Source organism: Anoplophora glabripennis, unplaced genomic scaffold (genome assembly GCF_000390285.2).
Source record: "Anoplophora glabripennis isolate ALB-LARVAE unplaced genomic scaffold, Agla_2.0 scaffold37, whole genome shotgun sequence".
NCBI lineage: Eukaryota > Metazoa > Arthropoda > Insecta > Coleoptera > Cerambycidae > Anoplophora > Anoplophora glabripennis.
The window spans coordinates 1,404,242-1,420,922 of record NW_019416243.1 but is presented as its reverse complement, the minus strand read 5'-3'; the positions used below and the strand labels follow the sequence as shown (position 1 = coordinate 1,420,922).

The 16,681-nt window shown below is 29.8% G+C and overlaps 1 protein-coding gene across 1 annotated transcript in view; it reads right to left on the bottom strand.

Annotated features, from left to right (window-relative positions):
* LOC108913519 (muscarinic acetylcholine receptor DM1) overlaps nt 1-16,681 on the bottom strand; it is a 120,204-nt gene that overhangs the window by 37,409 nt on the left and 66,114 nt on the right. The window lies entirely within an intron of this gene.

Here is a 16,681-nt window from a genome sequence, read left to right as displayed (position 1 = left end):
TGTGAATCAAAGCTACCAAATAAAATCTACATGTCGCTATTAGTTAAAATATGTTAATATGACAATAACATTTCTAAAGATTGTGTCCTAAATAAAAGTGCTACATTTTTTTTAGATACACGGTGTTGAAGTTTAAAAAATAAAAACCATTTGCTATCATATTTCGGACACTTCAGCAATTTTCCTCCTCCTGCATCATGAAGTACAATTTCATGTAAATACAAAAAAGGAAACAGTGGTATGCAAACTACATTGAATTAAAGTTAAGTCAATGATTTTTAAATAGATTTTTTTTTAATGTGTGATCAGTGACGGACATGGTGTATTCTAATATAATTAGACATATTTCTTTTTTCTTCCTTTTTTGTTAAAAAATTTATAGCTATATTATGCATTTATTTACTAATTAGGCCAACTTACCTCTATTCAAAAGTCAAAAGTCAAGAAATGCGACGGAGGATAGTTTCAATCTTATTAGAGGTAGATATTTGAATCGACGTAAATTGATCTAAATCGTGAAAAATAAGATATAGGTGCAAATTTAAAAAATATGTTTAATTAAATGACGACTTGTAACCGATAAGTGCAGTAGAAAATAGAATTTTTTTTCTTTAAGCATTTTACCGATATATGAGACATATGAATATCAACCAATGAAATTTTAAATATGAATAATATTATTTATCCTTTAGACTTAGACAGTGACATAATATTTAGATATAGGCCTTAAGAGACTCCTATGAATGAAGTTTGCTCGCCACTGATTTTCTGTATTTACATGGAGTTGTACTTAATGATGGAGGTCCGAGTTAGTACTCTCCTTGTCAAATTAGAAAAACAGCAAATAGTTTTTTCAGTTTCAAACCCTGTAACTTGGAAACATTTTTCAATGAAATTTTACTACTCCTTTACTTTTTATATTTTAGCCATTGGTAACTGAACATCCTGAATAAATAAGGCATTAAATTTTTTTTAATTTGTTATAATTTAAACGACATTCAAAATGGTACAGGGTGATTCACTATATTTTGACTCTCCATTACCTTTTTTGTTTTTAGAGTTATAAAAAAATGTGAAATACAAAAGTTCCACGATTCTTTATGAATTTTTCGAAAATGATAGTATAAAAAGAAATCAAGACCAAACAAATTGGGCGCGGATGATAACTTTGTTAATTTACATGGAGAACCCTGTATATTTTTACATATTTGGATATAACGTTCCCTGTAGAGCATATTCATATAGGTTTTGTTGGGTCCATCTCTAACAATAAGCAAGATACAATTGAAAAACGAAAAGAAGGTTTTTTTTATTAATAAAATAAGACATCTTGTAATTGTTAGACCTCTTTCATGTATTTCTGCTTTTTTCCAAATACGTAAGGTTTTACAGATTTAGTTGTAATGTATTTTGGCATTTCGGACATTGATATGGTCCAAAATGGGTATAATTTTAACTAAATCTCAATAAGTAGTCCGTGAGAGGCCTAATTACTCTTGGACAATGTTATATTTATGATGGGAAAATTGAAATATCATAGGAATTAAAATAGAGCAAAGTTCTCCATAAGAGTATGGAGAATTAAAATAGAGATTTTTTAATTCCTAATAATATTTCAATTTTCTACTTCTGTGTAACCCATTTTATTTAAATAATAATACAAACTGTCAATCAATAACATTGTTATCGTGACATTACTACCTGCCACTGTCACGACCTATCATATAACGTTGTCCATAAGTAATTAGGCCTCGCACGGCCTAATTAGTGAGATTTAGTTAAAACACCTATACGCATTTTGGACCGTATCAATGTCCGCTATATCAAAATATATTACAACCAAATATGTAAATCCTTACGGAATTAGAAAAAGGCAGCAATGCCTGAATGAGGTCTAACAATTACAAGATGTCTTATTTTCTTCATAAAAAACTTTCTTTTCTTTTTTCAATAGTATCTCGCTTATTGATAGAGATGGACCCAACAAACCCTATATAACTATGCTCGACAGGGAACGTTCTATCCAAATATGTAAAAATATATAGGGTGTTCCATTTAAATTAATAAAGTTAACATCCGCGGCAATTTGTTTGGACTTCATTTGTTTTTCTGCTATCATTTTCTAAAACTTCATAAAAAATCGTGCAACTTATGTATTTCACATTTTTTTATAATCCTAAAAAAGTTAATGGGAGGGTGAAAATATAGTGAATCGCCCTGTAAATGAATGAATCGTCTATAATTATTATAATGAATACAAAATTATTTGAAAATTTCTTGCATTTTTATTGAAGCAGTAGATAAGGAGTGACCAACTGGAATGGAAATTGTACACAATATCTCTAAATTTTTGTCTGTAATATGTTACATGTTCTGTGTACAGGGTTTTCCATAAAAATGATTACCTTTGTAACTTTTTAGTTCTGGGGAAGAAATTTAATCCCGTTTTTAGAGAAAAACAAATAATGAACTTTCATGTGAAAAGTATACTTTTTTCTAGTTTTCCTAGCTCTCTTAATTTCAACATTATAAATAAACATGTCATATATTTCTTTCAGTGATTTTTCATAGATAACTTTTAAATTCATACAACCACTATCTACATTTCAACCTACAACTACGCTCTTTTTTATTGTTATTAAACTTAAATTGAGTTGTTTATATTAAACAGATTAAAAAATAAATACGATAAAAAGAGACTGACAATAGTTAACGTATTAAAAAAAATGTTCTTAATATCTACACAGTGTTCCATTTAAGATTGTAATACTTTCATAATTTTTTTCTCAAGCGAACCTAATGCGAATGTCACAAATGGAACATATTCATCATTTCAAAAGATTACCTACATCGGACGGAACCTAAAAGATTTTTTAAAGCAGTACTGCTTTGAGTGAAACATCCTGTATACTTATACTATATATATTTTTTATTGATATATTTTAGTTTTATGTCACAAATTCATCTTTATTGTAATTTAATTTGATTTTAGTCTTAGTATACTAGCAACGTGATAAAATTGGAATACTCATTTGTATTGTCGATATGAACAAAAAGTCTAGAAAACATATAAATAAAACATATGACATATTTATATTGCTGAAATAATAGAAAAATTACATATTTTAGAAATGTAATAAAGGATGTATATTCCACAAAAAAATCTTATGTAAAAGACATCGCAGGTGGCAAAATAGATACAAATACAAGAAACGAAAACTATCCACAAATAAATAACTTCGGACAAAAGACATCAACTTGCATACATATTTGAAGCACCAAGTTTTGTAGGAAATTTTTTTCCTAATGTCAAAAATAAAAAAAGTTATTGGGTTGATAATTCTCAGTGGAAAACCCTATACGTAGATAGTTAAACTGTATTTTTGTCAAAATAAGTGTGCATATACATATAACAAAAAACAAACATATCTAATAAATTAAAATATTTATTTTTTATTCATTTTTTAACGTATTAATTAAAAAAATATATTTATCAAATGAAATCAAACACTGTTCTTCGACACCAGACATGCATTCTACCTCACATGCAAGATTGCTAGCTGCTGATACTGCGGTAAACGACTGCTCCATGGGCTGAATGTCCCACGTGGTATTTTATTACACCACGCGTAACACACATTAAACAGTCAGTAACAAATAATGATTAAAGATACAATTAAAATGTTTTTTACGTGATCAAACTTTGTCAAAGGTGAAAGCAGAAAAATAGGAATCATTCTCGGAATGATTGCGTTATTTGTAGAGCTATCACAGTTGGCCGCGCACCAAAGGCGTACGGTGCGGATCATCAGCATAAAATAAAGTGAACATTGTGAAACACGTAAATTGTTTTACGTATCGTAGCCATCGATTCCACAATCTGGATGGGATCCATTATAGATCGCATCATCATGTAGGTTTCTACTCTTGTTTTGCGGCGGTGATAAAATATCTTAATCTGAAGAGAACGACCGTTCGACATCTACTGATGTTAATATTTGCATAATTAAATAATAATCTACTTCCAAGCTGGTCATACATGGTAATTTCCACTCGGGGTTGTATTTATTCATCTAGGAATGAAATGTTTTATTATTTACTATGTCAAATGGTAGATTACATGCAATCAGTATGAAGATTAAACGAAAAATAAATTGAGTCTTCTGGTTTTCGCCAGTTTTTTTATACGTGTATTGTGCACTAGCTGCTTACCGGTAAATTTGTTTTTTTTATGAATTGTTTGCTGTTTTTAGCACTAACTACGCTCGAGATAATTACACACAATTGTGCGTCAAAAGACAACAAAAATCGTAAAAGAAATCGTTCAATTACTAGGAAATCGGCGACTAAACGTCAGCTAGATAGCTAGCGTGGCTGACTGACGGCGCCAATGGCTAGCAGACCGATTGTCACAGCTCTAGTTATTTGAGAATGTAAACAAATCGGGTATGTGTTTTTCTATTAATTATTTAAACATTTATTTTATTTTGAATAATTATTGTTTGTTAGATGTCTGGTGTCGAACATTGTTTGTCTTCATTTAATAATTTTTTTTTAATTTGTTTGAATTTGCTTAATACCTTAAAAAATGAGTAAAAATATGTGGGAACTAATAATAAAATATATGTATTTTTAAATATTTAGTCTATTATTATTTACCTAACAGTATATATGGAAAGCTTAATAAATCATTAAATATTATTCATGCAGATTATATAGGTGCATATTATTTCTATAATTATCGCACAAACTATTTTGCGATCTAGTACCTTTCCAGACAAATAACCATATTCTGAATCACGCTTCATGGTTTTATTTATATCGCAATAAAACCATATATTTAGACTCGAGGAAAACTCTCATTCATTCTTTTTCTTTTCTCTTTTGACGCTTCTCGTAATAATTAGACGGCAATTAAGATGTTAATTAAAAGTTTTGGACAAAAATAATTTCATTATTTAATTCCAGTTGGAAAAACAATCCTTAGATGTTAAAAATAAACAGCACATTTAAATATTCCCGTCTCTAAAACAGTATATTCTTTCGTTATAACAGCACATTTACTTTTATCTGAGGACGAGAACAGCCCATATTGAATTGCATTTAAAATTTGTTTTCATCATATATCCAAATGTTAGATAAACATCAGCTTTTATTTGGCGTTTTCACAAGGGTTAAAGTATAATTTAGACGCTCTTTTATTGGTTAAGTGTTAGTGTGCCTGTTATTTTATTTGCTGTTTTTTATGTAAATTATTACAAAGGGGTGCGTAAGTAAAACAGACTTGTGAAAACATGTTCATACCATAAATATTTACTTTATGTTTAAATAAAGAAGAGGATATCTGGAATATGTCTATGAGTATAACAAATATAGGAATAAATATTGTAGTGTTTAAGTATAGAGATTTTGAATATTCGTATTTTGTAAAAAATATGTTCACATATTCAACTAAGATGTAAACATTTCAGAAATGTATTTTGTAATCATATCTGGATTTTTTCCTGAACATTAAATAGAGAGAAAAATATAATGAAGTATGTTCTTTTGAAACACTTATTGGAAAACAAAAAGAGACACGTCAGATTGCCAATAACTGATCAATGTGAACAATTGAATCTAAAAACTTCAAAATATGTAATTTCCTATAATTCTGTTAAGGTGGGCTGTCTTTGGTCATAAATGATTAGCTTAGATGTTCCATAACTTCCAATAGTAGATAATTTTGTACAGTTGGATTATGGAAAATGTTGGTTTACAAGTTGAGTCTTAGATGTATACGTATATTTTAACATCGAGTATAATTCGTGACGACCTAAGTTATTTTTTATAATTACAAAGATTAATGGGGATATACACATATATCAGTCCATTTACCGCATTTGGAGAATCGTTACCACATAGATGATAATCAAATGTCTGGACATTGCTAGTTTCATTTCAGTCCCTTGATAGACTTTGTTCCGGCTATTCTATACGTCTGCATAAACCACTGAATAGAAACCACATATCGTACTCTGCTGTTACTCTTTTTTCCAGGTCAATTTTTGAAATATTGTATTAGTGAATCGGGTACGAAGATCAATAAAATATTCCAAATGAACGCAAGGAAATTGATAAATAAGGTAAAGCAAGGAGTAGACTATCTAGTAGGTACATACATTTGGCTTACAATATTAATTGCTTAATATTTATGCCAGGACATAATTATTCGGGACATAACATTCTACCTTATTTATATATATATTTTGTTAATTTTGTACTTAGCATAGATTAAAATTTTAGGAGATTTTATTGTGATTTCAAAACTGCAGGTAAAAATAATTATATTGCATTTCGCATTATAAGCTAAACATACATATGTATATTTTTGTTAACAGAACACCCACCCCGTATATTTTTTTCATATTTGGATCCTTAACATTAAAGTGATATAAGGTTTGGTGGTCTACTTCTAGTAATAAGAGAAATATGCCCAAAACAGTTAAAAGTGTTTATTGATAGCAACAACACTTTCTTCTTTCTATTTTTTTTCTTAAATAAACTGTTGTACACTGAATCATTACTTAAAATATATGCACAAATTTAAGATTCGTTGTACGATGGAGAAGAAAGTTACATTTAAAAATACAAGTCTACAATTTTTTTGTCTTAATTATAGCTACACCTTATTTCAAAATCGCTATATGCCATAACATAGAACTGTTCTTATTCACTAAATTATAATAGTTTAACTATTAAATTTAGAATGTTTCATCTTTGTATAAAATATTCGTTGATGAGAAGCCCCCATAAAAATTACTCGAGATTTCCTCAAAATTAGTTCAAAATTAAAACAAGTTACAACTCTGGCAAAACTCTAAAGACAAAATTGCGATAAACGAAAGATCGGAGATTTACGAGATTAGGTGTAAAGACTGTGATGGCAATTATGTGGTACAAACTAGGAGATCGATACTAATTAAATTCAAAGTACACATAGTTCAGTTAAAGAATGTCGGTGCAAAAATATTTGTGCTATATAAATTAGAAAGTTAGCAAAATATTTACTAAAGTAAATCTTGTCAGTAAAATCTCATATAATTTAGTGTTTTTTACCGTACCTCTAAAATATGGTGGTCAAACTGAAACGGAAATAGGAAATGCCATTTTAAGTAAATGGTTTTATTAACATGGGTCCGCAAATGGTTATTAAAAACAAAAAAATAAGATGATTAAAGCGCAGTACATTTGTTTTAAAAGATTTCAAAATAACTGATAAGTGACGGAAATGTAAGAGATAATCAGGGGGTTTGCTTTCTCATTTAAAAAAAATATCCGTAGCATTTTTGATAAAATTTTTATAAAAACATTTTTACTAAAAATCATTATCATCATCAAGATATAAAAAAGTCTCGTGATCTATACGTTATTATTTTTAATCTTACTTTTCTCATTCCCGTTGATTTCATCCAGAATACCTTTTTTTTTATTATCTTTTGAGGTTTGCAAAGCCGTTAGAATGTTAAAGAAATTTTGATTTTTGCTTTTTTTCGTCAATTATCCTCAAACAATTAATAACTACGCTACTGCTATTAAGAATAAAATGGTTTCAATGTTTCCTTAAGATATACTTGATATTTATTCGTGTAAAAAATTTTTAATTATAGTAATTAAGAAGAAAATTTTTTTTCAAAATAACAAAACCCTGCATCTCGTAAAAGTAACTTTAATGAGAAAAACGTTATATAAAATACCCCCACTATTTTTCCAAAAGGACTACATCCCAATTCGACTGAGTTATAAATGGAACACCCTGTATATATTAATACTATACAAATGACAAATACGTCTACAAATACTTCAAAATAATATTTCTAATTTAATTTTTTTACAAATTAATTTGTTTCAAAGTTTAGTCTCTATCTTAACAAATATCTCAAAAATTATTATTTGGATTAATGAAGGGTAGGAATATATTTTGACGAACAAAAATTAGTAATTTTTACTGAAACTTTCGACTGTTCTTAGCCAAATTACATCAGGAAGATTCCGTTTTTACTGCCGGTTAATGTCACACATCCGAATTTCCTCATTATCTAAATTCCGTGCTTTCGTAGAAGCCATATCTGAACTAAGATTGTCATTTGCGCCTAATTAAATTTTTCCCGTCGGTTTAACTCACACGAAAAGTCCTTTATTCTGAAACCAACGGGACAAAACTTCACGGTAGCTCTCTCTAGTCGGTGCACGCGATAATTTTAAAAGCACCGTTAAAGTGCAGGGAAGCTTGCATTAGCTCCAGCTAAGTTCTCTTAACGCATAGAATGAATGTACTACATATACGGATTTGTTTATCAATCTACGTATATTCACTGTCATTTTAGGATGAAGGAAATTGTTGGTTTGTCAGCTTAAATTAGGCGTAGTTGTGAAAATGTATGAAATAATGCTTAAACAAAAGTTTAGAAAATAATAAATCAATACTAAGTCAATCATGCGATGCCATGGGACTTATCAGAATCAACCACTAGGAAAAGAAGAAGAAGAAGAAGTCAATCAAAAACTGGATTTACTTTAAGCAGAAGCACACAACACCATTATGCACAATAAAAGAGATCATAAACAGAGCAACGAGTAAAGGAAAAGAAATTTACTTGATATTCTTGGATACAGAGAAAGAATCAAGGAAGGAAACATAAACATAACATAAACGAAAAGTAGTCAAAATGAATCTTGTTCGAGCAATCAACAATAACGTAATAAGTCACAATAGAACAATAGTAACATTCATCACAAGAGATGGATTATTTGTAACATTTGTTAACCAAAACATAAAAGAGGTAAACATCAAAACAAAACTGTTATATACAATAGAGTACAGAAATTTAGAGATAGTAGTAGATCTCTTGAATATTCTTTAACTGATGATGTGGTAATGTGACAATGAATGAAGTTGATTTACTAGAGAATTTTACAATATTTAGTAAAATATTGGAAATCGTGGAATGAAGATGAGTATAAAAAACCAACCAGTGGTTGAAAAAGAACAAGTACATATAAATGGTGTTGGAATAGAGCAGGTAACAATTTTTAATATCATATTGAAGGAAAAAAGAAAAACAAGATCTCTTAAAAAGAAAAGGAAAAACAGACAAACAAAAAATATATGAGGCTGTAAAAAACGTTTTTTATTGACAGAAGAGAAATAACAAAAAGAACTAAATTAAACATATTTAAAGCCATTAGAAGACCAGTTCACACCTATGGGTGTGAAAGATGGATTCTCTCTAATAAAAAAGCAGAAGTTACACACAACGGAAATGAACGTCTCAGATGAGTGCTAGGTAGGTATTACGAGAAAATATAGAATTGGAAATAATAACCAACAGATATGAGAATCCAAAATAACAGATCAGAAAATACGACGTCCAAAAGCAATCAGGAACGTCGTGGAAAAAATTTTGCAAAGGGAAAAAAAGGGCACACAGCTGCAAACATATCGATGTACAGAAAGAAACTGGAATAAACTTAAGAATATATGTAGTTGTAATATATAGCACTGATGTAAATCTACACCCAACTAGATATAAACCAGCTACTTTCGCTATCCGTAATTAATTGACCGTCTGCAGTTTGTTGAAAGGGTTTGAAATCACCACCCTTTATCAAACTTTGGACAACTAGTTAAATATTTTTATGCAAATATTTATACTAATTTTAAATTTATTTCGATAATATACTATTTTACTTGTTTTACTCAATGTCTAAAATATTTAATTTTTATACACTGTCATCATCAACCATGAAAGAATTTAAATTAGCAAATGCTCCTAATGGTATACACTTCATGTACTGGCTCAATGTTAGCGTTGTAAGGATATCCATCAAGTTATATTAATTGTCTTCACCATATTGAAAAACGTGCAGAGAATTGAACAGCGTCTTACATCAGTCTTTAGGCTCATCGATTGTCACAAAACGGGTTTAACATAACATTAATGAGAACTGTTATTTAAATGAAAATTAAGTATTGGAATTAAAAGGTAAAACATAATTTTTACTTGTGAATGTGGTATTGTACTATTACTAAAAATACAGAAATATTGCATTCATTAAAAACAAGAATAGCAGATAATTCATTTGTTACTTTACAACATTAATATGTTCGATATGACTAGCTTGTCTATGGATATTTTTCTTAAGCATATTTAGGCATTTGATATCAAAGTTTGTATAACTTTATTTGATGAAAATTTCTGGAACTAATTTCTTACAATAAAATAAAACTGTTCCAGCTGACCTTTTTTTGTAATAATTTTATAAAATTTTATCCTTATTTCTATCAGATTAAACAAATGAATATTACAAAAGTGTAAAAATCTGTGTATCGACATTTTCTCAAACTAGACACTCTATATACTCGTATTTTTTACTTTTGTAATACTAAAAATATGTATGTAGGTACATATCTACATACATGTCATAATGTTCTGATAGTCTCTTTAAAGTTTGGAATATGTAGTAGGGTAAAAGTCAGTCATTTAAAATAATGTATTGACAAACATGGCAAAATTATCATTAGTCATTTCATGCTGATGTCTGTGAAACAGCTTTTAAAACTCGCATTACATTTTTATGACGTACAAACTAACCAATGCATAAAATTGGTAGAACTTTCCAGTACTTATGCAAAACTTGCTAACGTGATTTACATTCGAAAAATTTGTAGTTATAGTGTTGCAGAGGAACTAAAATTCATTAAATGATTTACATTTAAATTGCTTCGTATGCTCCACTTTGGGATAGTCGTGACTGGAGATTAGTTTGTCTCATGTGTCACATCTTTCAGCTTACTTTGAACTAAATAATAAAATTTTCATTTAAATAACATTGTATAATTGTACTAGTTACAAAATTCTGAACAATTTGTAACACTGGCACACAAAAAGCGTGTAATTTTCGCAGTATAATATTTCTTTAGAAAATTGATGTTCATCGAAAAATTTTGTTTGAAACTAGGAGGAAGATTTAAATTTTGAAAATATTAAATATTTATTGTTATATATATTACATTTAACAGATATATTCTGTTCTTTTTTTAAAATTTACAACTGTGAACAGCCAACGAAAAATGTAGAGTAGAAGAGCATCAGCCATTACTGTGCAGGTATAGTGTACTGTACAATGTTATGGATAAAGTGGATAGAATGAGGTTTGGAATTACTCCCAATTACATCCTTTTCCTCTAATTTGTTTACATTCAAAGTTTAAAAATTTTTTACTGCAATTTAGTATTTGATATATGTAGTTAATATATAACTTTGCTAATTCTGTTCTAAATTTTATTTGAACGAGCAGTACCTCTAATGAAACACGCCGCTAAGTAACTAAACCCTAATGAAATTTGTACTAGTTTATCGCTACAAAGTAATGAAAAACCCCAATTGAGGCCGTCCGCCGTCTCGATGGAAATTCATTTTTAAAATTATTGTGTAGGTTCTGGTCCTAAGCTGCATTGAAGTTTGCGTCGTTATTTTTAAAATTGCGCCGGGAGAAGATGTGGAAATATTTTCCGTACTAAATCAGCCGTGAAAACCATTACAGGTCTGTAGAATGTCTTGGAGCCGCCAGTAAATCGATAAACTTAGTTCAACCTCGCTCTAGCCTACACTTACTTGTGCACCTGATATTGCTTGATGGAGTATTAAAGCCAAATAGTTACATTAGTTTGTTTTGGTTGGATGCAACATGCCTCTAAAATCATTATCAGTAAGCTGAGGTGGAGTGAATTTAAGTAAATGTTTATTTAGCTGCTTATGGACTGTAAAATATAAGGTAATTGCAGAAAAATCAACTCCAAGATAATTATAAGTACTCTGTAGCATACAAGAGTGTTTATTTCTAATGTGGTTGCACGGTATTTTGGATGACATATTTCGTTAAATATATATAGGATGTATAATTAATTAAGTCACATTTGCTATTTCAAATAATTAAATTAGACAAAATAGACACCCTTTTTGTCTAATTTAATTATAATGACGTTGGGGTAACATTAACATTAAGATTTATGTCTTTAAAGTTGTTTAAATTGTTTTTTTTTCTTTCGATAGTTGGAACCCAGTTGATATATTTTAGAATAACTGATCACAAAATTGTTCTTTCTACTCAATGTAACAGCGACACACTTTTCAGCTTTAATATGTTGTCAGTTATTATGGGGAGACTACATAGTCCTTGAATGGAACTCCATGTAACTGATGATCAAAACCTGTTCTCGTCCAATCTTCAAAGGGTCAAATGACCCTTAAAGACATTTTAGGAAAACATTTTTTTGTATATTTTGATGAGAGGACTCAGTTTTGAGGTTTATTGACATCATTGCTACATCTGTCTGCATTCCAGACAGAGATATTCACATCCAAAAAGAGATATATTTAAATTACTAGGGATTGTTATCTTAAATGCATATTTCTGTATCAATCTAAACTATTGCAAATACTTTGCATATTCACATAAAATTTATTAAACTTATTGGCGCAGATGAAAGTAATCATAGACTGCCCTTTTTAATAACCATTGACGTTTTATGTTTATAAGCTATGCAAGCAGATAAGTCAAGGAAGGGCTGACGTTTGCCCACACATTTTGGCATTTGTAGACCGTTAGGATTCAGGGGGTATTGCAATCACGCTCTCAGATCTTACTAATTACGTATTTACCATTATTGTTTAATACATTTACTACTTTCATTATTCTAATCAGAGCCTTCATAAATGATTACAAGCCACTTGACCAGTAAATTTATTTGAAACTGTAATTTTATTTCCATCGCGTTGGAAATTATATTCTGGTAAAATTAAAAATTACTACATTTCGCTTTACCGTCTCAAGATTGGTGTAATTTTTCACGACATTTCATTCTACCAATGAGCGATCGGATTATCACGAGTGTAGATGAACTGGTTTGTCACTGTTTACTGTAAACGAATCATTATGACCGATGACGCTAAATTGACATTTGTACATTTTTCAGAGGCGTCCGTTGTCCGTGTTTGTTTTCGTTTGAGTTCATTTGCTGCCATCGTTTTATTATTTCTTTTGCTTCGATATTAAATTCACAGCTAAACTATCGTCTAATTACTGATAAGTTTTAAAAGAAATAAAATTTTGAGGTTAATAATATTGTTATTCAGAACACATTATGCCAATTTATGACGGAATTTCCAGACGCAAACATTGACTATGAGACTTTTTTCAACCGAAATGTGCTACTGTCAAAAGATTTGAAACCAAGGACTGCATTTGCATAGGAAAATTTACGGACAGACCAACTGTACTTACAGAAAATGTCATCGATAAATACAGTAAAGAATAAATAAAAGTCCGTATCAAAGTTGTCTGCTCAAACATGTAAGTTTTTTTCTTAAGTTCATGCAAATATTCTCAAATTTAGTTCCTGTCTCTAAAATATTTTACCTTTGAAATTTTTATTTGAATTTGAAATTGGATTGATATCCTAAAATTTTGATTTTAGGATTTGCAGTTGGAACATGTCAAAAAGCTTTAAAAAACCACCCATACAAGGTAACTGTTGTGCAGGGATTACTTTCCATAGACCATGGAAGACAGTACTTTGAGTGGTATATACAAAAAATGATATAGTAATTTGTTGGACTTGTCGTTTTTTAATGATGAAGCATGGTTTCACATATTTGTGTATGTAGATAAATCTTCATACATTTGAAGAAACCGGTTTACAACTTTTAAAAGTAGGCGTTTCGGTAGCGATGTCAAGAATATAACAGATCAACAACTTCAAAATGTGTATGAAAATATGCACGAGAGAGTAAATTTTGAACATAATACATATGTAATGTTTTTATCGCAAATATGACAATATAGCTTACAAATGGTATGAATTTGAATTTATTTTATATTGCAGCCACGAGACACTTAAAAAATTTCTCCAGGCAAAATTTACTACCACACTGTGAGTATCAAATATTTTTAATTGTTTAATTTTTTTAAATTTAAATGTCTCATGATTTATTTCTATTTTTTTGTTCATCAAATTCAATAAAAAAAATTATTATTCGTCGATATTTATATTTAGGTCGCTCGAAAACATTTTAGGTACACTACTTTGAAAGTTAAAATAATTATGAGTGACCTTTAGAAATTATAATATCGATTTGAAATTTTCAGAATAAAAATTTTTTTCAACCTAGAAAATGATAAAATAAAAAGAAAAAAATCAATTTTTGCCGATTTTGGAAATTTTAAAAAATCTTGAGCGACCTCTAAAAATTTGTTTGAGCTGATTTTTTGAGGGGGCTCTTAAAACATGATAAACAACATATTTTCACAAGAGACGCAAAAAAATATTCGTTCTTTTGGGCCACCCTAATATTTATGAAGTTCGAGATACTGCACTTTTAAGTGAAATTGATTAAGGATAAGCAGTCAGATTTTTTATAAAAAAAATATGTAAAGTTATTTTCCGTAAAGTAATTTCCGAAAAAAAATCATTACAGCAAGCCAAGTATCTGGATCATTGTAATTGGTCCTATCTAGATGCCCACTACGTTAAAATAAAATAATTTGAGACATGATTCCCAAAAGCTGTACGTGTTCTTAATGTTAATTCAGTGTGTTAGAACTTACTTAGAATCTAAAGTCAACTGAAGTTGTACATCTTGAATATAAAAAAAATGTAATTATTCATATACAAAGTTATATAATTCATAGTTATGTGAGACTATCTTATATTTATTTATTTCGTATTATAATTTTCCATAGCTACGTCAACTTTCCCGTCTCAGTCGCTACTTCAGGTGCTATATTCAGAAAAAAGTCTTAAAGTTATCGGTAAATCAGCTTACTCACTTATAACAGAGTCCTTGAAAGAATTATAGTGTTCCAATGATTTTTATGATTTTTTTATGATTTTTTTTCTCTTAACTCGTAACTTCTTGCCATCATCATAACACGGGTTCATTCCAAATAACAAACATTCTCAATGTCTTCCAAGTCCCTTGCTTTTGATTGTGGTGATCCTGTCGATCTTCTTTACTTTGACTTCTCCAAAGCCTTCAACAAAGTACCCCAAGATGACTATTCTTAAAATGTGACCATTTGGGAATTTGTGAACGACTGAACTCATACGAGTACATTCATAACTACATGAACTGTTTTATGTTCCTATTCTTTATTAGATATTTCTTATTTCTAGCAAGTACGGTCCGATATACCATAAGAGTCTAGCCTTAGACCTCTTCTGTTTCTAGAATTCAGCAGATCTTGATTGATTTGAATACAGTCGAATCGATTAAGATTAAAAATGAATCAATATCATCTCTGATTGAATTATTTATCTAGATTTCTAGATACTCAATGTTTATTATTTGCCGTTTCCTAACTGCATTTACCAGACACTTTTCACATTACAAGAAGTAAACCTTGCCTTTTAAAAAGTTGCAATTTTTACATTTCCATTGTGTATACATCCTCCATATGATGACGTGTTATTCCCAATCCAGCCGAATCCCATATTGAATGGGAATCTAAATGGGTTAGTCACACACATATACAGCGGTACCTAAATGCGATGAATTAATTTCAATCTTCGAACAGCTTCTATACAACCGCCACCCACGGTAATTGAAATGAAAATGTAAACAGCACAATACGCACATCTATATCGGGCAAGAATTTTCCGAGCTTTCCCACATAATCGAATATATATGAAAGGGGACGGAGCAGAGAACTCGACGATAAGAGTAAATACGGGACAGGTAGAGTTTTCTGGCGTTCAATTTGCACGAGTAAATTTAATTTTGTAGGTACTACATAACGCAACTTATAAGTAGTCCTACGATTTATTTAGTTTATTGATTCCTTACAATTCGCGTAGCTATTTATAAATTCTTCAATTGAGAACGGGAAAAATATACGTGAATGAATTCTAATTATAGTAGGATATAAAATGCAGATGGAAATTCAAAATAATCGGTTTCAGATTGATGGATCTGAATTTATTTAATATTTCCTTAGTTATACAGGGTGTTTTCACTTTAAATTTGGAATTTGGATCGCATTAGCCAGTGGCGTGCAAAGAGGGATGCGTGGCCCCTTTTTCAAAAAACAAATGAACGCCATTGAGTTTTTCGAAGAATGTAAAGTAAATTTAAATACTACTTTACAAAAGCAATCTAAAAGGTCTCTTGGTATTTTTCGATAATACGCAGCGTTCATGAGATTCTTGGATTATTAAGATTTCAATGCATGAAAAAAAGAAGAATGTAAAGTAAATTTAAATACTACCATACAAAAGCAATCTAAAAGGTCTCTTGGTATTTTTCGATAATACGAAGCGTTCATGAGATTCTTGGACTATTAAGATTCCAATGCATGATAACATGGCACGGTAGTGCTGAATGAGAAAAAGAGATATTTTTCTTTGAATTCAAATCCTGCATTAATATTTACAGCAACTTTTTTGTTTCGCAGCAAGCCAAGAACTTGTAAATATTTTCATTACTTTCCTCTACTCAATGTCGTAACGCCACTGGTTCAGGCGATAGGACTAATAATCTGTAAATTATGAGAACCCCCAATACGCATAATGTGTACCAAGTTTAAATCAAATCTACTCGTGGATAGCCGAGATATGTCAAAAAGTGTTTATTTTTTTTAA